This window comes from Zalophus californianus, chromosome 3, assembly GCF_009762305.2.
Source record: "Zalophus californianus isolate mZalCal1 chromosome 3, mZalCal1.pri.v2, whole genome shotgun sequence".
NCBI lineage: Eukaryota > Metazoa > Chordata > Mammalia > Carnivora > Otariidae > Zalophus > Zalophus californianus.
In genome coordinates this window covers 148,547,940-148,570,592 of record NC_045597.1, presented here as the reverse complement: position 1 = coordinate 148,570,592, position 22,653 = coordinate 148,547,940, and the positions used below count along the sequence as shown (strand labels likewise).

General features: G+C 34.6%; 1 pseudogene; it reads right to left on the bottom strand.

The window, feature by feature from the left end:
* The window catches only part of LOC113919791, a 124,862-nt pseudogene that overhangs the window by 81,449 nt on the left and 20,760 nt on the right, over positions 1–22,653 (bottom strand).

The following is a 22,653-nucleotide window of genomic DNA, read 5'->3' as shown; positions in this document are numbered from 1 at the left end:
TTGTAAATGAGATTGTATTCTTAATTTCTCTTTCTGCTACTTCATTATTAGTATATAGAAATGCAACATATTTCTGTATATTAATTTTGTATCTTGCAGCTTTACTGAATTCACTTATCAGTTCTAGTAGTTTTTTGGTGGAGTCTTTAAGGTTTTCTGTATATAGTACCATATCATCTACAAATAGTGGAAGTTTTACTTCTTTCCTACCAATTTGGATGTTATGTATTTTTTTTCTTACCTGATTGTTGTGGCTAGGACTTCTAGTACTTTGTTGAATAAAAGTAGTGAGAATACACATCCTTGCTGATCTTAGCAGAAAAGCTGTTTTTCACCATTGAATAATGCTTTTGTGGCTTTTTCATATATGGCCTTTATTATGTTGAGAAATGTTCCCTCCAAGCCTACTTTGTTGAGAGTTTTTATCATAAATGGATGCTGTACTTTGCCAAATGCTTTTTCTGCATCTATTGAGATGATCATATGGTTTTTATCCTTTATCTTGTTAATGTGTTGTATCATGTTGATTAATTTGTGAATATTAAACAATTCTTGCATCCCTGGGAAAAATCCCAGTTGATTATGGTGAATATTTTTTAATGCATTTTTGGATTTGGTTTGCTAATACTTTGTTGAGGATTTTTGCACCTATGTTTATCAGAGAAATTGGCCTGTACTTCTCTTTTTTTGCAATGTTTTAGTCTTGTTTTGGTATCAGAATAATGCTGGCTTTGTAGAATGAATTTGGAAATTTCCTTCCTCTCCTATTTTTTTGGAATAGTTTGAGAAGAATAGGTATTAACTCTTCTTTAAATGTTTGATAGAATTCACCTGTGAACACATCTGGTCCTGGGCTTTTGTTTGTTGATTTTTGATTACTGATACAGTTTCATTGCTAATAATTAGTCTGTTCAAATTTTCTATTTCTAATTGGAAATAGATTCAGTTTTGAAAGGTGATATGTTTCTAGGAATTCATCCATTTCTTCTATGTTGCCCAGTTTTTAGGCATATAGTTTTTCATAATACTCCCTTACAATCTTTTGTATTTCGGTGGTGTTGATTGTTATTTCTCCTCCTATGTTTCTGATTTTATTTATTTGAGTATTCTCTCAATCTTGGTGAGTCTGGCTAAAGGTTTATCAGTTTTGTTGATCTTTTCAAAGAACCAGCTCCTGGTTTCATCAATCTGTTCTATTGGGGTTTTTAAGTCTATATTTCATTAATTTTTTTTAATCTTTATTATTTCCTTCCTTCTACTGGCTTTGGGCTCTGTTTATTCTTCTTTTCTTTCTCCATTGGGTGTGAGGTTAGGTTGTTTATTTGAGATCTTGCCTGCTTGTAGAAATAGGCCTTTAACACAATAAACTTCTCTCTTTGATCAAATTTTGCTGCATCACAAAGATTTTGGACCATTATGTATTCATTTTCATTTGTTTCCATGTATTTTCTGATTTGCTCTTTGATTCCTTTTGTTGATCCATTCATTGCTTAGTAGCATTTTATTTAACCTCCATGTACTCATGCCCTTTCCAGTTTTCTTGTAATTGATTTTTAGTTTCTTACCATTGTGGTAGAAAAGAAGAATGATATGATTTCAGTCTTCTTAAATGTATTGAGATTTGTTTTGTGGCCTAATATGTGATCTATCCTGTAGAATGTTCCATGTGCTCTTGAAAAGAAGTGTATTCCACTGTTTTTGGATGGACTATTCTGAATATATCTGTTAGGTGCCTCTGGTCTAATGTGTCATTCAAAGCCACTGTTTCCTGGTTCATTTTCTCTCTGCCTGATCTATACATTGATGTAAGTGGAGTTTCAAAGGCCCCTGCTATTATTGTATTACTGTCAATTTCTTCCTTTATGTCTGTTAATAGTTCCTTTATGTATTTAGATGTTCCCATGTTGAGACCATAGGTATTTACAATTGTTATAACCACTTGTTGGATTGTTCCCTTTATCATTATGTAGTGTCCTTCTTTGTCTCTTGTTACAGTCTTTGTTTTAAAGTCTGTTTTGTCCAATATAAGTATTGCTACCCTAGCTTTCTTTTCATTTCCATTTGCATGGTAAATGATTGTTCATCTCTTCACTTTTAATATGCATGTGTCTTTAGGTTTGAAAATAGGCCTCTTATAGACAGCATATAGATGGGTCTTGTTTTTTATCAATTCAGTCACCCTATGTCTTTTGATTAGAGCATTTAGTCCATTTTCATTTAAAATAATTATTAATATGTATGTACTTAGTTCCATTTTGTTACTTTTTTTATTTTTGTAGTTCTTCTCTGTTTCATTCTTCTTCTTTTTCTGTCTTCTCTTGTGGTTTGATGGCTTTCTTTAGTTGTACATTTAGATACTCTTTATTTTTTGTGTATCTATTGTAGGTTTTTGATTTGTGATTACTGGTAGGTTTGTATGCAACATCTTATGAGTATAGCAGTCTATGTTAAGTTGAGATTCACTTAAGTTTCAGCCTTTCTTAAAACACTAAATTTTTACTCCTCTGTACATTTTATGTATATGATGTCATTATTCACATCCTTGTATTTTGTGAAACCCTTGACTGATTTTTATAAATATAATTGATTTTACTGCTTTTGTGCTTTAACTTCCATAAGTGATTAATCTATTTCCTTTATCATGTTTGCATTTACCTGTGAAATTTTTCCCTTTCATAATTTTCCTACTCCTGATTATGGCCTTTTCTTTCCACCTAAAGAATTCTCATTAATGTTTCTTGTAAGACTGGTTTAGTAGTGATGGACTCCTTTACCTTTTGTTTGTCTGGGAAACTATCTATCCTTCTATTCTGAATGATAACCTTACAGGATGGAGTATTCTCAGTTGCAGGGTTTTTGGTTTTTTTTTCTTTTCAGTACTTTGAATATATCATGCCACTTCCTTCTGGCCAGCAAAGTTTCTGCTGAAAAATTAGCTGATAGCTTTATGGGGTTTCCACTGTATATAACTATTTTCTCTTGCTGCTTTTAAAATTTCTCTTTATCACTACTTTTTGTCATTTTATTTATTACATGTATTGGTGTGGACCTCATTGGGTTAATTTTGTTGGGGACTTTCTGGATCTGGATGTCTGTTTCCTTCCCCAAATTAGGGACATTTTCAACTATTACTTTTTCAAATAAATTTTCTGCCCCCGTCTCTCTTCTTCTAGGATCCCTATAATGCAATGTTATTACACTTGTAATGTCACTGAGTTCCTTTAACCTATTCTCATCTTTTAGTATTCTTTTTTTCTTTTTGCCATTTGGCTTAGTTGCTTTCCATTACCCTGTCTTCCAAGTTTCTGATCCATTTTTCCACCTCCTCTAATCTGGGATTGATTCCCTCTAGTGTTTTGGGTTGGTTTTTTGGTTTTTTGGTTTTTTGGTTGTTTTTTTTTTTCAGTTATTGAGTTCTTCATCTCTGACTGATTGTTTTTTCATATTTTCCATCTCTTTTAAAGATCCCTTTGAGATTTCCCACTCTTTTCTCAAGTCCAGTGAATATCTTTATGACCACTACTTTGAATTCTTTATCAAGTATATCGCTTATCTCCACTTTATTTAGCTCTTTTGTTGTGGTTTTATCCTGTTCTTTCATTTGGAACATATTCCTCTGTTTCCTTATTTTGTCTAACTCTGTGTTTATTTCTACATATTAAAAGAGTCAGCTGTATCTCCTGATCTTGAAAGTAGTAGCCTTGTGAAGAAGAGGTCCTGTAATGCCCTGCAGCACAATGCCCCTAGTTCATCAAAACCAGGTGCTTCAGAAGTATCTCCTATATGGGTTGCATGAACCCTACTCTTATGGCTAAGCCACATTTGCCTTCAATCCAGTCAGCTGCAATGGCCCACTTTGCCTGTTGTGGGCACACCAGGCAAAATTTGGTTTCTGTGCTGCTAAGGGGCCAGTCTGGGACCACCACAGCCTTGTAGTTGAGTGGGGCTGCCAGTTGGATCTGGTGCCTGTGCCCCACCTGTTCTTTGGGGCTACAGTCACACTGATCAGCAGGGCACTCTCTCTACACTACTAGCTATAAGGTTCAGGTGGTGGGACTGTAGGCACATTAGTGTGTGTGTGGTTAACTTACCCTCTTTCCAGGGCAAGAGTTACTTTGGAGTGGCATCAGTTCCTGCTGAGGTTGCTTGCAGGATGTGTCAGGGCAGAAACCTCTTTGGAAGGACACCTGCTGAGTGGGGCAGATTGGATGGGGCAGACTCACAGGAGAACATGGTCTAGCAAGTTAGGTGGAGATTGTTCTTGCTGGTTCCCTCAAGTGTCCTGCTATCTAGGCAGGAGGGGTGAAGAGAAATGGCAACCACCAGCACTTGTGTTCTGGTGAAGTCCTCTAAAGATCCCTTACCCTTCTGTGTATGTTCTGAGATTAGTAAATAAATCTCCTTTACATATACCCAGGTGCTTTTCAAATTGCTGTTTCTATGCTATATCTTAGGTGGGTTATTTGTTATGTGGCTCTTTAAGTGTGGAGATTCAGTTTCTTATCCCTCCTGGTGCTCCCAGAGCTAAATCAGCTATAAAGTACCTGGAATTAAGCCCCACCGATTGTAAAAACTCAAAAAATTAAGCCCCACTGGTTTTCAAAGCCAAAGGTTAGGGTTTATCATATTCCCATTGCAGGTCACCAGAGCCTAGGGGGCTTGGTGTGTCACTTCTCTATGTTTATGGTGTCATTCCCAACTGTCTTGCTGCGGGTTTGGCTCCTGACTTTGTCTCTACACTTCCTACCCTTTTAGATGTGGCCTTCTCTCTATAATTAACTGTGGAAAGTCTGTCCTGCAGTCTTCAGGTCATTTTCAGAGTTAGTTGCACTGATGTGGTTGCTTCTTCAGTGTGTCTGTGGGTCAAGGTGAGCTCAGGATCCTCCTACTTTGCCAGCTTTCCCAGGATTCCAAAACAAGAAAGAAAGTTTAAGAGAAAAATAGGCAGAAATAAAATAAGTCCAATTGGACATGAAAAAATAACCAAATAGGAAAAAATTGGTATTAGAAATGAAGTCACTGTAAAAGTTCCAAGGGCAGAATAAACTCTAGATTGGACTCAAAGAGAGCATCAGTAGATTATAAGATAATTACAGAGTCTTGCTGTTGGTCATGTTATCTAACTTTGCTGCTATTTAAACCACTGCTTCTATTTCAGCGGCTTTACTCAAATTTGCTATTATTTAGTCCAACACAAAGCAAATCTAGCCAATCTATTTACATCCAGTTCTTCATATGAAAACCAAATAGCATTATATATGAAGAAATCTATTTCAATAAATTAAATATACCATCTTCCTGTTTACCCTGAACTTATGCTGACTTATAACCAAATCATGAAATAAAAATAAGAGGGGAATTGAATTGAAGAAGAGAATTTGACATGAAATAAAAAGGGAATTTATTTTATGAAGATATGCAATCTCCTTGGTTCCTGTACTGAATTATTGGTATTTTAATGATAGTAACCACACAATAGATTTTTAGGCCAGTGAAAATACTCTTTGTGATATTATAATGATGAATATATGTCATTATACTTTTTTCCAAATACATAGAATGTACAACACCAAGAGTGAATCCTAAGGTAAACTATGAACTGTGAATGTAGGTTCATCCCTGGTTAAAAAAAAAAAAAAAAATGCACCATTCCGGTGAGTGATGTTGATAATGAGGAGGCTGTGTATGTGTGAGGGCAGGAGATATATTTGAAATCTCTGTACCTTCCTTTCCATTTTGTTGTAAACTTAAGACATCTCTAAAAAAATTGTCTTTAAAAAAAAAGAAATGAAGACTGTAAAAAATAAAATCATTTAATATGGCTGGAAATGCTTACTGTTTTGTTTAAAGCAATAAAATGTTTTCTATATTTTGAATGTGACTCAACCTGGAAAATGTTTAAATGTAATGGCTTGTCTCAAGTTCATTTATGAACAGGGAAAGTCATCACATTGTGTTACACGTCTGAACAGTAGAAAAAGAATAGACAGAACCATGTTATTTTTTGTGTCCCATAATCCCTAACACTGACACAAAATAAAATCTGTTGATTGACCAAGCGAACAATTTACCTAGGAATTTCTTCCACATTATGTCAGGTTTGGTTTCTACCTACAGTGGCCTTTTGCAGGATCTATTCCTACTACTTGATAACTCTCATCACAGTGAAAATCTGACATAACTATATGGCATGCAAAACCTTTTGACCTGGCACTAGCTGGCCTGTCTGACTCTATCTCCCGCCACTTCCCATACTCCATATCCTTCCCCAGAACACCCTCCACTCTCCAACAATTGTAAACAATTCTAAGGATATTCTCCAACATGCCAACCTCCCTTCACATTCCTCACTTTCACACATGTTCTTCCATCTGCTAGAATCCTTTCATCATTTGCTCCCCCTGACAATTCCCTACTCATCCTTCAAATCCCACTGAAATTCTGTGACTTCCCATGATGCACTACACAGTATGGGCTGCTGTTTCTCCTTTGCTCCCTGAATGCAGTCCCCCATTGCATAAATCACTGTACTGAATTATAATAATTTCATGATCATTGACTCTCCCACTAAACCCTAAGATCCTAGAAGGCAGGAGGTTTACTTTTGTTTCTTTGTGTTTCCAAGACCCAGCTGAGTGCTTTGCCCATCGTGGGCACACAAAAATGTCTATTGCAACTTCGGTAAAAAAAAAGTTAGCTCTTAATGGGAAAAAGTGAGTCTTGTCTATTCTTTCACCTTGCTGCATCTCTTCATTTTGTACTTCAAGGTGTTCTGAAAACTTTGTCAGTATTCTTGAATATCATGCCTAGGGGTCACCTACACGTTCTGTGAAGTCCAAGAGCTCATATTTCCTATTCTAATGCCAACCTTTATAAGATATGTAATCTGAAGTAGTTATCTAAACTATTTAGTCAGTGGAATAGGAAGAATAATAGTAGGCAGTACTTATTGAGCACTTACTATGTTTTAAGCATTGTTCATACAATAAATCAATTAATCCTCCCAAAAATTCTGTGGGGTATCATTTACCCTTATTTACAGGTAAGGAAACTAAAGCACAGAAAGGTTAGGTAACTTGATCAAAGTCACAGAGCTCATGAGTGGTAGAGTCAGAATTCAAACCCAAGCAGCCTGGCTCCCAAGCCCATCGCTTAATTATGACCCTCAACTGCCTCTACCATAATATTGCCATATGCAAGGATTAAAGGATAGAATGCAGGTACATTGCTTAGCACATAGTAAAACTCCCGCAGATGGTAGTTATACTTATGGTCATAATAACTGTTCACCTTTGCTTCTTAGCTCCAATACCAGTTATTGATAATTCTGCATTTTTATTTAATGATAAAAATGATGAATTAGAAATTGCTTATTATAAAGTTGGCTTTAAAAGGCTTAATATTCACACATGCACAACATTAGAACCATGTTCAATTAGTATAGTTCAATTAAATCTTAATAATTTAAATAAAAAAGCATAAGTCAAAGCATGATTGGTTCTGTGTTAGACCTTTTTTCTATTCCATAAGGTAACAAGATCAAAAAGTAGTTTCTCATAGTATCTATAGCAATTTAAATTTGACTTTTAGAAGTATTTCAACTGACTGGCTGTGTTGAAACTGTAACTTCCTCTCTAAAATTATTATTATAAAGTTTTTTCCAGAGTTGATTTCAATGATGGGTCAGAATTAGAAGGTTCGTGTTATTCAAGGTTAGAGGTGAGATAATTATCTAGGAGGGTGCATTAAAAAACAAGTGTGGCTGGAAGTGCAGCAGGAGAGGGAACACTCTTGGGCTACATTACCAAAGTCCTTAGAGAAATCAAGCAATCCAAAAGCCTCATCTAATATAATTGCAGCACTGGAGGCTCTGCCCAGAAGAGTTTTATTCCCACACTTACAGGGTGTGCCCTCTTGGAACAGAATATATGAAAGCAAATGGTAGAAATAGAACCAGGAATCCCTTTCACAAAAACTGTTATGGTAGGAAGGAAGATATGAAAGATAGAATTGTTACTACAATCTCAAATTTAAACTCCTGACTGTATTAGTAACTGCAACCAAATTATCCGTACTATTTCAGAGATTAAAAGCAAAACATTTCAAAATATTTTATGTAATAGAAGATACATCGGGTAATTATTTTGTGAGCAATGTATAAATAAATTCTCATATGAAAACAAATTAATTGTAGATAAAAAGAATAAGCTACTAGAAGAGCTGTATAAAAGTTTTGAGTTTTTATACTAAAGGCATTAAAAACGGGATTGCAGGGGCGCCTGGGTGGCTCAGTCCTTAAGCGTCTGCCTTCGGGTCAGGTCATGATCCCAGGGTCCTGGGATCGAGCCCCTCATCAGGCTCCCTGCTCAGCGGGAAGCCTGCTTCTCCCTCTCCCCATGCTTGTGTTCCCTCTCTCACTGTGTCTCTCTGTCAAATAAGTAAATAAAATCTTAAAAAAAAAAAAAAACGGGATTGAACTTTTAAACAATTCCATGTGATTTATCAAAACCTAACAGCCAACATTTATTGAGCATTTACAAATGTCAGGTTGGGTATATAGTTTAAATAAAAATTATATAAAACAAGTGGAGACATGCAGTTTCTAAAATAACAACACAGGACATTTTTATTGGAAAAGACAGTGAAGCAAAAGCCACTTAGATTCTGATCCCAGGTATGTCACTTAAAAGTCTACGTCCCAGGGTGCCTGGGTGGCTCAATGGTTAAACATCTGATGTGGGCTCAGGTTATGATCTTGGGTCCTAGGATCAAGCTCCATGTCAGGCTCCCCACTGAGCAGGGAGTCTGCTTGAGGATTCTCTCCCTGATAATGTTTGAAATGTCTGTATACATACATACTTACAAATACACACAGTGATAGGCAGAGAAATCACAGACCTCATTGGGTGTTTTCATATGTATGTAAAAGAATATATGATTTTTCTAGGAAACCTAAATTTAATATGAATTTCTTTCATAAGTAATCACCAAACATAATATTAGTAAGAGAATTTTACTATATGTTTAATAGAAATATTTTTTGCAATAGAAAATTAAAGAGCATAAGTACATTTTGATATTTTTTTCAACATGCCAACTAAGAGGAAGGTTAAGGGAACATTGCATTGTTTAACCAACTGAATTCATTTATCCAGTGCTTTTTACAAGTATTTTTGAGCATATGTTAAATACAAGGCATTGGAGTAGATACTGAAAATAGGACAAATACAAAGATTATTTTTTAAAATGATTTCTGTTATCAAAAATGTTTAGAGGGGCACCTGGGTGGCTTAGTCACTTAAGCATCCAGCTCTTGATTTTGGTTCAGGTCATGATCTCAGGGTCATAAGATCGAGCCCCGCGTGGGACTCTGAGCTCAGCGAGTCAGCCTGTCCCTCTCCCTCTGCTCCTCCTCCCATTTGCTCGGCTTTCTCTCTCTCTCTCTCTCTCTCTCTCTCTCTCTCTCTCTCTCTCAAATAAATAAATAAATAAAATATTTTTAAAATAAAAAAATAAATAATAAAAATGTTTAGAATTTATAAGGATATTGTTTGTGGTCTGATCATATGAAGAACTAAATAGAGAGTAAGGAGTTTCAAATTTATTTTATAACAAATTTTAAGTCACAAAGTATTGGTGAGCTTTAATCCAATGAATGTCTAGAAGCAATATAGAGATTAGTTTGTAGGGGACAAGACCAGCCAGGAAATACTGCACTAGTTTAAAAATAAAACAATGAGGTCCTTTGGCCATGGAATTAAATATTAATCATGGGAAGACTATGACCCATAAAACCTTTTTTATCATTGTATGTTATTGAATAAGAACAAAAATCTTTTGATTTCTCATTGTAGGCTTTTTCCCTGGTAGGATTTTTTGCACCTACAATACTTTGACTTTACCTGTATCATCAACTTACTGTGTTGTATATTAATTATGTATTTATGTGCCTATCTCCATAGCTAAGTTACAACTCCTTTGAGAGCATGAACTGTGTCAAAATAATTTTTTATTAAGTTTTAATTTTAATTCCAGTATAGTTAACATAAAGTGTTATATTAGTTTCAGGTGTACAATATAGTGATTCAACAATTCTATACATTACTCAATGCTCATCATGTTAAGTGTGCTCTTTAATCCCCTTCACCTATTTCACCATCCCCCCATCTACCTCCCCTCCGATAATCATCAGTTTGTTCTCTATAGTTAATGGTCCATTTCTTGTTTTGTCTTTTCTCTCTTTTTATTTCCTTTGCTCATTTGTTTTATTTCTTAAATTCAGCATATGAGTGAAATCATATGGTATTTGTCTTTCTCAGACTTGCTTCGCTCAGCATAATATTCTCTAGCTCCATCCATGTCATTGCAAATGGCAATATTTCATTCTTTTTTATGGCTAAGTAATATTCCATAGTATATATATGTACCACATCTTCTTATACATTCATCTATTAATGGACACTTGGGCTACTCCCATAATTTGGCTATTGTAAATAATACTGCAATAAACATAGGGATGCATGTATCCCCTTGAAAAAGTGTTTTTGTATTTTTTGACTTAATACCCAGTAATGTGATTACTGCATCATAGGGTAGTTCTGTTTTTGTCAAAATCATTTTTGAATCCCAGTGCTTAACATGTGACTACAAGAAAGTAGTAACTCACTGTAAAAATGTTGTTGAGGCTATTATCTTTTTATTTATTTATGACCTGAGCCTAAATCAAGAGTTGGACACTTAATTGGTTGATTGAGCCACCCAGGAACCCCAAGGCTATTATTTTCTAAATTACACAGTGTTGTCCCTATGAGAACCCAAAGAGGAAATACAGTTTGCTCTCACTATCATAAGTAGTCGTGCTTTTCTGAGAAATTGATTTTTTTTAAGATTTTATTTATTTATTTGACAGAGAGAGAGAGAGACAGCGAGAGAGGAAACACAAGCAGGGGGAGTGGGAGAGGGAGAAGCAGGCTTCCCGCGGAGCCAGGGAGCCCGATGGCAGGGCTCGATCCCAGGACCCTGGGACCATGACCTGAGCCGAAGGCAGACGCTTAATGACTGAGCCACCCAGGTGCCCCGAGAAATTGATTATTTTTATCTTACAAGGAATGAAATTTCTATGTTTCCTTCTTTCCCATTAGCTGTTAGAAAATAAAAAACTGATTTATACTTTCCAATAACAAGTGCATAGAATGTCAGGGCACTTATTTTGTATAAAATACTCAATTCCTCTTTCTTTCATATATTTGCTTCATTACTTTTACTTTCTTCATCTCTTCTACTAATTTCAAACCATTCTCTCTTCCTCAATTATTTACATTTATGTAAACACCTTAAAGTGACTTTAAAACAAACTGGATTAAAATGATTAAGAAAATAGCAGATATTCAACAAATATCTTTTTAATAATTAAAGAATGGAATACAATGTTGAATTTAAAATTAAATTGATTTTACATGTATAGTTTTTTAAATTCTCTTGGTTTACATTAGGTAACTTCTTAGGTATTCTTTAACTTTCTATCATCAATACAAGCTCAATAACAAAAGTTACAGATATAACAAAGATGAAGTGCTAAAACTACTCTGTATAGGTATTCTGGTCTACATTTGTAACATAGTACATATAATGAAACTTTTTCCAGAAGATAATTTTAATTTAGCAATTCACTAAATAATGAGACTTTAGATGTGTGTTATTAAAGTAAAAGTATAGCTTGTATTTTCCCATGTAAAAGAATCATGATCTAACTGCTTTGTGGTTATGTTTTTAAAGTCATTTCTTTTGGACTTTACTTACAAATGACCCTTAGTATTCATACTTTCATAATTTTAAGCCATGTGAGGAAAAAAAAAAAACTGTGGGAAAACTTAGGAGTAGTGGGTGGAGTGGGGAAGCACTATGTTTCTTCAGGATTCCCAGAAGTTTGCGTGGAGTTAGCTAGCACTTGTAATAGCTAAGGCATTAAAAACAATAACAAGTACTTCTTTTGCAGTTCATAAAGTTTAAAGATGAAAAGTAGGCAGCAAAATTCTTCAGATGGATTTAAGTAGAAGTGACTTGTGGCCAAGCCCCATATTTTTATTGAATAGGTTCCACCGGTTTTTCAAAGAACAAAATGTCTAGGCCATTTAATATCTATATATTAATCCAAAAATTAAAAAGATTAATGTATTAAGCTACATAATTTATTTCAGATTAGTACATATCTTGCTCCCCACATGTTATCCTTGTGAAAATTTCAAATTGAGGAAAAAATCCATAGCTTATATTAAGCCTGAAAAAAATATGTTGTAGCATCAGTTTATCATAATGTCTGGCTTGTATTCATGAAGCAAAGCATATATACACAACCCTGACTCAATATTAAGTTTGGGGAGTTCTTTCCTTAAATAGCTAGCAGACACTTGGGTACTTTTATATCAAAGTGGTAAGAAGCAATCTTCAGGAGAAATTATATTCATTCTATCAAAGAATATAAGATAAGCAGCCTTGTGATCTTTGGGGGACCTAAACTCTGAAGAGAAAATTGTACAAATTTTTATTTCTTAAGAGCATTTTCAAAGGTCAGCAATGTTGCACTTTCAACAGAAGTTATCTTAAACTTTTACTCGAAAAACTACTGAATAATCTGTGGAATATCAAGGTACTTTAAATGATTGAGTGCACTTTAGCACAAAGCTTTTTAAAGGAAACAATAAAATCAGAAAACAGCAAATTGTCATAGGTTACAGACATTCTAGGAAAGGAATTTCAGATTTTCCTCTAAAAGACCTACTTTTGCAACATATTTCATCATTGTGTTGCATCATTATCAATAAAACATAGATTTGTTTACAATCACTTCAGTGTTGAAAACATGATGGCTGACTCAGACATACTAGTCAAATAGTATTAAAAAAATACATTCTGACCTTTTCAGACTGTTTGAAAATGATCCTTTATTAGACATAAAGAATCTAATATTTTTATGAATTTAGCTTTTATTACTTAAATACAATGTATCAGTTCAAAATTAAGAGCTGATAAAATTCCTAGACCAACCAGGGAAAAGAGAAATCATTTTGTCCTTAAGACTCAAGAGGATTCTTTTTATACAACTTATCTTGAAAAACGTTTGAAAATATGTACTTTTTAGCAGTGTTCTTACTCCCTCTTGTGACCAGTAAATGAAATGTAAATGCTGCACAGAAGTTTCAACAGAGCTTTTAATAAAATCCCCCAAACCTAGCTAGATTATAAATGTTCATTACAATTCATTTAATATCAAATACATTACATATCTAAAGAGAATTCATTGAAAGCAAAATTCATCATAACTTAATAGCAATATCAAAAATTTACTTTTTTGGGACGCCCGGGTGGCTCATTCAGTTAAGCGGCTGCCTTCAGCTCAGGTTATGATCCCCGGGTCCTGGGATCAAGTCCTGCATTGGGCTCCTTGCTCAGCGGGGAACGCTGCTTCTCTCTCTCTGCCTGTTGCTCCCCCCCTGCTTATGTGCTCTCTCTCTCTCACAAATAAATAAATAAAGTCTTTTTTAAAAATTTACTTTTTTGTGTTTTATCTTTTATATTTTATTTCAAGATGCATATTTTTAAATGTCTAAATTTTTTGATAAATAAAACTAGAGTATAAGATATAAGGTAGGCAACAAAGTTCTCTAGATGGATTTAACTAGAAATTACTTGTAGCCAAGGCACACATTTTTATTGAATAGTTTCTACAGATATTTGTACTTTGATATGGCCAAAGAGAGGTGGCAGGAGTAAAGGATTCTTGTTTCAAAAACATCGAAGGGCTCCAGACTCACAGAAATGCTTCAGTATGCAGAGACCTGGAGCCTCAACATAACTGTTAAGCTACTTAAAACTGCCCTAATTAAAATAAAAAGAAGTAAATTGGTCTCCCTGCTCAGCAAGAAGCCTGCTTCTCCCTCTCCCACTCCCCCTGCTTGTGTTCCCTCTCTCACTGTCTCTCTTTCTCTCTCTGTCAAATAAATATAAATAAATAAATAAATAAATAAATAAATAAATAAATAAATAAATAATAAATAAAATCTTTAAAAAATAAAATTAAAAAAATAAAAAGAAGTTGAAGCTCATCTTAGATGTACTCTTCCCTGTTCAACGGCACTGCTTCTGCCTCAGTATTAAGCCTTTATTTCTCTCTTTTCCAAGTGTCCAAAGTTCTCTAGGGGCCTAGAATGAATATGTATGCTTAAACTTCCCCTTAGTCAATGTCCTGTATTCCATACTTATCACGCCATCCCTCACACATGCCAGAAGTTCATATAACACCTTATCCATTCCTTTCATGACTGATTTTTACTATTCTATTACCTTAGAGATGAATACATATACAAGCACACATTAGTTGAAACTAAAATGTAAATGTTTGCCTCTCACATCCTATATTTGCATTTAACAGGGGATTTCTGGAGACATGATCCTTTACCCCAAAATAATATAGTATTTTAGGCATCACTGTAAAAGAAGTAAAAGTATTGAGTACCTACTTAAGCAGGTACTATATTTGACATTTCATATACATTATCTCATTTAACCTTCATGATATCCCCATGATGCAAATTTAATTATCTTCAATTTATAAATGAAAAAACTAAGACTTAAGAAGTAACTCACCCAAGGTTACATTGTTAATAGTGGATCCAAATTTCACACCAGGTTTGTCTAGCTCCAAAGTCTGTGTTGCTTACTTGTAGCAAATAATGACATATTTTTGGTCCCAAAGATTTTTCAGGTGATTTTCAGACCTTAAATAAAGGTTTTGTCTTCTCCATCGTTTAGTGATCTTCTGGTGAGTTGTGAATCATGCTCAGCGCATCAAATATGGAAAAAGTTCTCAAAACTAAACATATGAATATGAGATCACTAAACTCATTTTCACTCAAGTCCCAGGATTTTAATTATTATTATTTATAGTCCTCTGTTGAGTATTCTATTGCATTATGAAATTCTGTGGAGTCCTAGTTCAATTTTATTATACATCATTAAAAGCATTTGAAAATTCACTTAAATTTATCCACCAATGATTTATTGAAATCTATTATGATTGAAACCTATTACATATTATATTATGTTATGTTACATTAAAACCTATGCTAATGGTGAAGAGTCATGGACTCTGCCATTATAGTGTAGTGGGGGATACATATAAGGAATTGGGACTTTATCCAAAGGGCAACACTGATAAACTAATAAGAAAAGGAGAGACACAATCTGCTAGGCATTGAGACATAATCACTCTAAAGAACTGCTGGGAAAGAGGCCAGAGTGGAGGGAGACCTGGTGAAGACTGCTTCAGCAACCAAGAAGAGTAAAAGTGGTTGCTTGATCTAGGGTAATAGCTCTAGCAATACTGAAAAACCGACCAAACTGTAAAATATGTAAGTCACAGAATTTTTTATATATTTGATGTAAGGAGGGAGAAAAAAAGGAGGATTGAGAGGAAATATTCATATTTCTGCCAATTGAATGAAAATACCATTTGTGAGCTACAAAACAATAAAGAAAAAAGTTTAGATAAAGGTAGAAAAAATGAGAACATTTGATATTTCAGGAGAAAGGAAGTTAGTTTGAATTCTTAAATTCTCAGATAGTTTGTAGTTTGAGAAAAATGAAGCATATTTTGAATAAGTATTGCAGAGAATGGGAACATGAAATGACTAGCAAAATAAGGCAGGCTGGCCTGGCATCACTGAGAACCCAGGTGCAGCTGACAAGAAAGACAGTGCTGGTAACATCTTGACCTATGATGTGATTTTTCACCACCAGTACTCAACTGTCCCCCTACTGAGGCATGGAGGGGACCATTGGGTTGGTGCAGGATTGATGCCACGCTAGGGAATGAAACAAAGTATCAGTGGGGCAAGGAAGTGGGGGATGTGGATTGGAGACAGCTGAGGAGGGGCCAATGTTTCAAAAACAGGTGTAGTAGAGTAACTGAATGGAAAAGTTAAAACTGTGGTTCTCAGGGCACCTGGATGGCTCAGTCCGTTAAGCATATGCCTTCAGCTCAGGTCATGATCCCAGGGTCCTGGAATCAATCCAGCCCCAGGTCAGGCTCCCTGCTCAGTGGAGAGCCTGCTTCTCCCTCTCCTTCTACTGCTACCCCTGCTTGTGCTCGCTCTCTCTCTCTCGCTCTCTGTCAAATAAATAAATAAAATCTTTAAAAATAAAACTTGTTCTCAACCTTGGTGGCATATCGGTGTCACCTGGAGCCTTTAGGATCTACTGATTCTTGAATCACACCTCTAGAGAGGATAGAAATTCTGGTTTAATTAATCCAAGATAGGGCGTAGCCTGGGCATCACGATTTCAAAAATTTCTCCAGGTAGCTCTGATTTGCAGCCAAAGCTGAGAACTATTGAGCTATAAGGATTTAAGATTGAGGACTGGTTTTGTTTTGTTTTTGTTTTACTTTAACATGTGAAAGGGGAAGAAGTAATGAGTGATAAAAAGGTCCAGGATATGGCTGAGGATGAATGGCTGCCTGAAGTGCTGTGGAAGGTTACTAATGATGTAGAAATCAAGGACCTGAGCAGAGAGCCAGATGGGTTATCCACATGGACACTGACATTACTCAAGGAGATGGCCAAACTTGGAGCAGTAAAGATTGTGAGTCAAGTGCTTCATTTAAGTTATTTTTAGATTTACAAGGATACACCAGGTGTTGATGATTCACATTATAAATTATATAACATAACTCCTGAAATGAACCTAAAAGTTACTTTAGATGTATTTATAAAATACATAATTTATATTTCATGCATTAAATAATTTAATCCATAACATGAAACCTGTGGTATTAATAAAATAAATTCAGATGACTTCATTGACCTTGCCAGGAGGGGAAAATACAACTGTACATCAGTATATTATATGTTACCTATAAAACATAGTATATAGAAAATAGCTTTCAGTATAAGCAAATGTCCTTCTATGAGTATGAATTTTAACATGAATCAGTGTGCCTACCCTTTTTTTTTCAGTGCTTATATTCACTTAGTAAGAAACTATTCCTCTTCCCTGATGTTTACCTACCTCAAGTCACTTGTTAAGGTTAGCAGCGGGAAGGCAGATAATTCTAGCAATTTTACCTGGTTCTAAAATATATCCTAGTTCCCACTAGTTGGTCCAAAGGAGAAAGAAATATATATAACACTAGATATTATTTGACAGTGTTACGATAGTAACTTCTCATAGTTAGGTTAGAATGTAACTGCAGCTCTTTACAAAACCATCCCATTACGATAGTCTCATAATGAGCTCCTTTAGGCATTTCAGTAATTCCTTTGGTTGTGATTCAAGACTGATTCATCTTACACCAATACATTTATGTAGTTGATGGAATTTTGGAATTTTATCTTTAAATTTTAAGTAACGTACCTTTTGGAAGTATAGTAGGTATCCGATGTCTGCTTTGTTTTCTAAACTACACATACTTGTTTTCTGACCTAACATGAAGGTTTTTTTCCCCCTCTCTTCAGAATTTTTTGGCAGTTTTGTCAGTTCTAATATATTTATATATTCACTGATAGCCTGCAGACTTGACTGACTATAAACATATTTCTGACAATTGCAGAATCTAATTTCCCAACTATGTTTTCACTGTATAAATATAGTTGTTAAGAACTAAATCAATACAAATCTTCCTCTGCAACGGTCGAATGCAACTTTTTTTCTTATATTCACTATTAATTGCAATATCAATTAAAGAAGCTCAAAAAAGACTCGATTATAACTGCAGTAAAAGTATTTTTAAAAATAAAATAAAACAATGTTAAATCATGAGGTGTATATCAGTAATACAAGAACCAGAAAGACAAATGGCAGCACTGGCCCATCTAAGCTGTGTTGAGTAGAACTTATTTCTATTGTAGAAATGCTTCTAAATCCTCAGTTCACACATGTCACTTATTCTGATTTCATGTGTACCAAGTTTATTTCTGGTTACTTTCTGGAAAAAAAAAAAACACTCTGGCTAGAGAACAGGAGTGTTGGGTTATGTTGACTGTTATATTTCTTATTGTCAAATAACACACTGGCTTTCTGATTATATAGTTCAGTCTCTTGTGAGTTTAGTCAGTGTGAGTCATCCAACACATCTGACTAATTGTAGGGTATTGACAAGATTGAGTCTTTCAAACTCTTAAGCTGGACCAGACTGAAATCACCAATGTTGTAATTCTACTTTGTATAACTTTTCGGCCTCTTGATATTTGACCAGCTGGCTTCCCCAACCTCAACATTTCCAAACCTCTGTAATGGAGTTCTTTGTTCATAAAAAGAGTTTAGCTACAACACAAATAATAGGCTCTCATTCTGTCAATCAAGGTATCTCAATGTGATCAATATATGAACATTATAATGGAACATTTACAACCAGACTTTCTCCTCCTATGATTCATTTACACAGGAAAAAAGCAGAAGAAATTACCATAATTACAGATTGATTTTTTTATTGTAGCGATACATTTACAATAAAAAAAATCCTATGCTTTCTAAAGATGAAAGCATTTGAATCATGAAGAAAAGGGGAGACAATATAGTTTATTTGAATCAAAGTTTTTAAGATATTCTAATGGTGTTATCACATGTATCCAGGAATGGACGAACTCTGCACTGCTCAACATCCTTCCTCCCATAGTTGGGAGGCAGAGGGACAGGGGAATCAATGCAAGGACCAAGAGGAGAATGAAAATCCAAGGGTACCTTATTAATATCAGAGCAAGCATGGGATCACACAATGCTGTGCTCTGCTGGGAAGATCAGGAATAAGACAGATGAGAAGGCATGGACAACCTACCTTTCCTTACCACGATCTTCATCCTCCATCTCCTCCACTCACACAAACAAACCTGAATATAAATTTGGGATCTTAACCACTTTCTGGATAGCTATATGGATAAAGAAAGCTGAGAAAAGGAGGAATTTTCCCTGGATGCAATCACTATATGATTTTATAAAGTGGAAAACAAGAGAGAACAGAGTCTAGGCTAGTGCCTTTTAAGGTACAAGGACCCTCCCCACTTGATCATGGCCAAATTATGTGTGAAAATGAAGATTGGTCAAAAGGGCTGTGTGGCCAAGGGAGGATGTAGAGGCAGGGTTGACACAGAGTGAGTAAGCTAAAAATTCCCTAAGCCTACAGTGTAAAGGGAAGAACTAGACTTTGGAATAAGATAAACCTGAGCTAATTATCAGCTCATCCCTAATTAGCTTTATGGCTTCTGTATGGATCCCCAGTTCCTAATTTGTGAAATGTGGATAGTAATTTTTACTAGGGATACTAGGAAGATTAAACAAATGACTAAAAATAGTTACTGGCACAGAGGAGGTACTCAATAAATGATGGCTATCATTATTAAATATTATGGAAAATTTGTTTGTAGACCATACACACTTTGTTTAAAAGAGAGTTTATCTGGGGCGCCTCGGTGGCTCAGTCAGCTAAGCGTCTGCCTTCAGTTTGGGTCATGATCCCAGGACCTTGGGATAGAGCCCTGCCTCAGGCTCCCTGCTCAGTGGGGAGTCTGCCTCTCCCTCTCCCTCTGCCTCTGCCTCTCCCTTTCCATCTGCCTCTCCCCCAGCTCAGGTGCTCTCTCGCATGCTCTTGCGTGTGCTCTCTCAAATCAAATCTTTAAAAAAAAGAATTTATCTAAAAGATAAAGAGGCAGATCCCTGTAATTTGTTGTTACCAAGTGGTAATAATTTATTTAGCATTTTCATCTATGCTAAAAAGAACTTTAAAATATTTCACTTAAGAATGATTTTATTTCTATGACTTACTATCAAAATTATCTAAACTAATAACCCAATTTCTAGTTATCTAAGGACTGAATTGTTCTCTCACATATATCCATTTCTATCAATATGAAGAAGAGTTTCTAAGAACATTCATTTCAGATCAACCTAGACATACTAAATGGATGTTCAACACACATATGTGTAGATAAATATTCTTAGTCACTAGATCATTTATTTCCTTGTTAGGGAAATACATATCTAGCTTTTTTTCATTTTCTAAAAATTAATTTTATTCAACATATTCATCCCCTGGGATTTAGAGTCATGCCAAGGGTTGCATAGCATCAGATTATTTCATCATGGAATTGTGAAATGAAAAATTGTTCTGCCAGAGGTTCTTGGTAGACAGTAAATGGTGAAACTCAAAACTCTCTTACTAATGTATGTCCTTAGCAACTTGTTTTTAATACAGCACTCCAAAAGGTTAATGTGATTAAACTTGAGTAAATGTTAATTCACATTAAATTTTACCTAACTTCCATTCTTTTCTAACTTATTTTACTGATATATAATTGATATATAACATTGTATAAGTTAAAGGTATATAACATATTAATTTGATACATTTACATATTGCAATATGATTACCACCACAGCATTAGCTAACACCTCTATCACATCACATCACATGAATATCATTTCCTTTATGTGGTGAGAATAATTAAGATCTAGTCTCTCAACAACTTTAAAGTTTATAATGTTGTCTATAATCACTATATTTTTCATTAGATCTCTAGGACTTATTTCCCTATTAGTTGAAAGTTTATACCCTTAAACAACATGTCCCAATTTCCCCACTCCCAGCCCCTGGTAATCACCATTCTACTGTTTTTTTGAGTTTGGCTTTTTTTAAAATTCCATGTTTAAATAATATCATAGAGTATTTGTCTTTCTCTGTCTGACTTATTTCACTTAGCATCATGTCCTGAAGGCCCATCCATGTTTCCACAAATTCTTCTTTCTTGTGATTAAATAATAAATAATATTCCATGGGATATATACACCACATCTTTGTCCATTCATTCATGTGGAAGCCACTGAGGTTGCTTCCATACCTTGGCTTTCGTAAAAAAAATGCTGCAATAAATATGGAAGTATGTATATCTCTCAAATAGCCTATTTTTATTTCCTTTGGATATATACCCAAAACTAGCATTGCTGGATAATATAGTGGTTTTATTTTTAATTTTTTGAGGAACCTCCATACTGTTTTCCATAGAGGCTGCACCAGTTCACATTCACACCAATAGTTTATGTGTTTTTTTCCATATCCTCACCAACACTTGTTAACTCTTGTCTTCTCCATAGTAGGTGCGAGATAATACCTCATTGTGTAAAAGGTGTGAGGTAATATCTCATTGTGATTTTGATTTGCATTTCCCTAATAATTAGAATGTTGACTGTCTTTTCGTATACCTGTTGGCCATTTGGGTAAGTTATATGAGTTCTTTATATATTTTAGATATTAACTCCTTCTCCAAGATACAGTTTTCAAATATTTTCTCCCATTCCATAAGCTGTATTTTTATTTGGATGAATGAATCTTTTTCTGTGTTTTTTTTTAGTTTGATATAATCTCATTTATTGATTTTTGTTTTTGTTACTTAACACTTTTGGTGTCATTACCCAGACCAACATCAAGGAGCTTCTTCCATATGTTTTCTTCTAAGAGTTATTGTTAATATAGAGACTTTTTAATGAGTGGTACAAAACAGGATCAATTTCATTTTTCTGCATGTAATTGTCCAGTTTTCCCAACACCATTTATTGAAGAGACCATCATTTCCCCATTGAATTTTCTTGGCTCCCTTATCAAATATTAGTGGTGGTTTATTCCTGGGTTCTCTATTCTTTTCCTTTAGTCTATGTGTTTATTTTTGTGCCTGTACCATCTATTTTAATTACTGTAACTTGTAGTATAGTTTGAAATCAAGAAATGTGATGCCTCCAACCTCATTATTTTTACTCATGATTTCTTTGGCTATTCAGAGTGTTTTGGGGTTATTTGCTCTATTTCTGTGAAAAAAAATGCCATTGAAATTTTGATAGAGATTGTGTTGACTCTATAGATGGCTTTGGGTATCAGGAACATTTTCACAATATTAATTCTTCCAATCCATAAACATGGAATATCTTTCAATTTATTTGTATCTTCTTTAATTTCTTTCATCAAGGTCTTGTAGTTTCATTGTACAAATCTTTCACTTCATTGGTTAAATTTATTCCTAATTTTTTTTTGTTTTTGTTTCATGAGATAAAACTGACATATGAAATTGCATTAGTTTTAGATGGATGGCTTAATGATTTAATATATGTATATGTTGCAGAATAATTACTACCATGAGTTAACATCCATCACCACAAGTTATTTTTTTTCTTGTGATGAGAACATTAAGATTTACTTTGTTAGCAACTTTCAAACATACAATACAGTACTGCTAACTATAGTCACTATGTTTGACATTACATCCCAGGACTTATTAATTTTATTATTGGAAGGTTGAAACTTTTGATCACCTTCACCCATTATGCCCATCCCCATGCCCTGCTTTTGGAAACCACCAATCTGTTCTCTGTATCTATGGCTCTATTTTTAATTTTCCTTAAAAAAATTTTTTTAATTGAAGTATAGTTGATACACAATGTTACATTAGTTCAGGGTATACAATATAGTACTTCCACAAGTCTATATTTTTATGCTTATGATCATCACAAGTGTAGCTACTGTCACCATACAACCTATTCCAATACCACTGACTATATTTCCTATGCTGTACCTTTTATCATGACTTACTCATTCCATAAGTGGAAGCCTGTATCTCC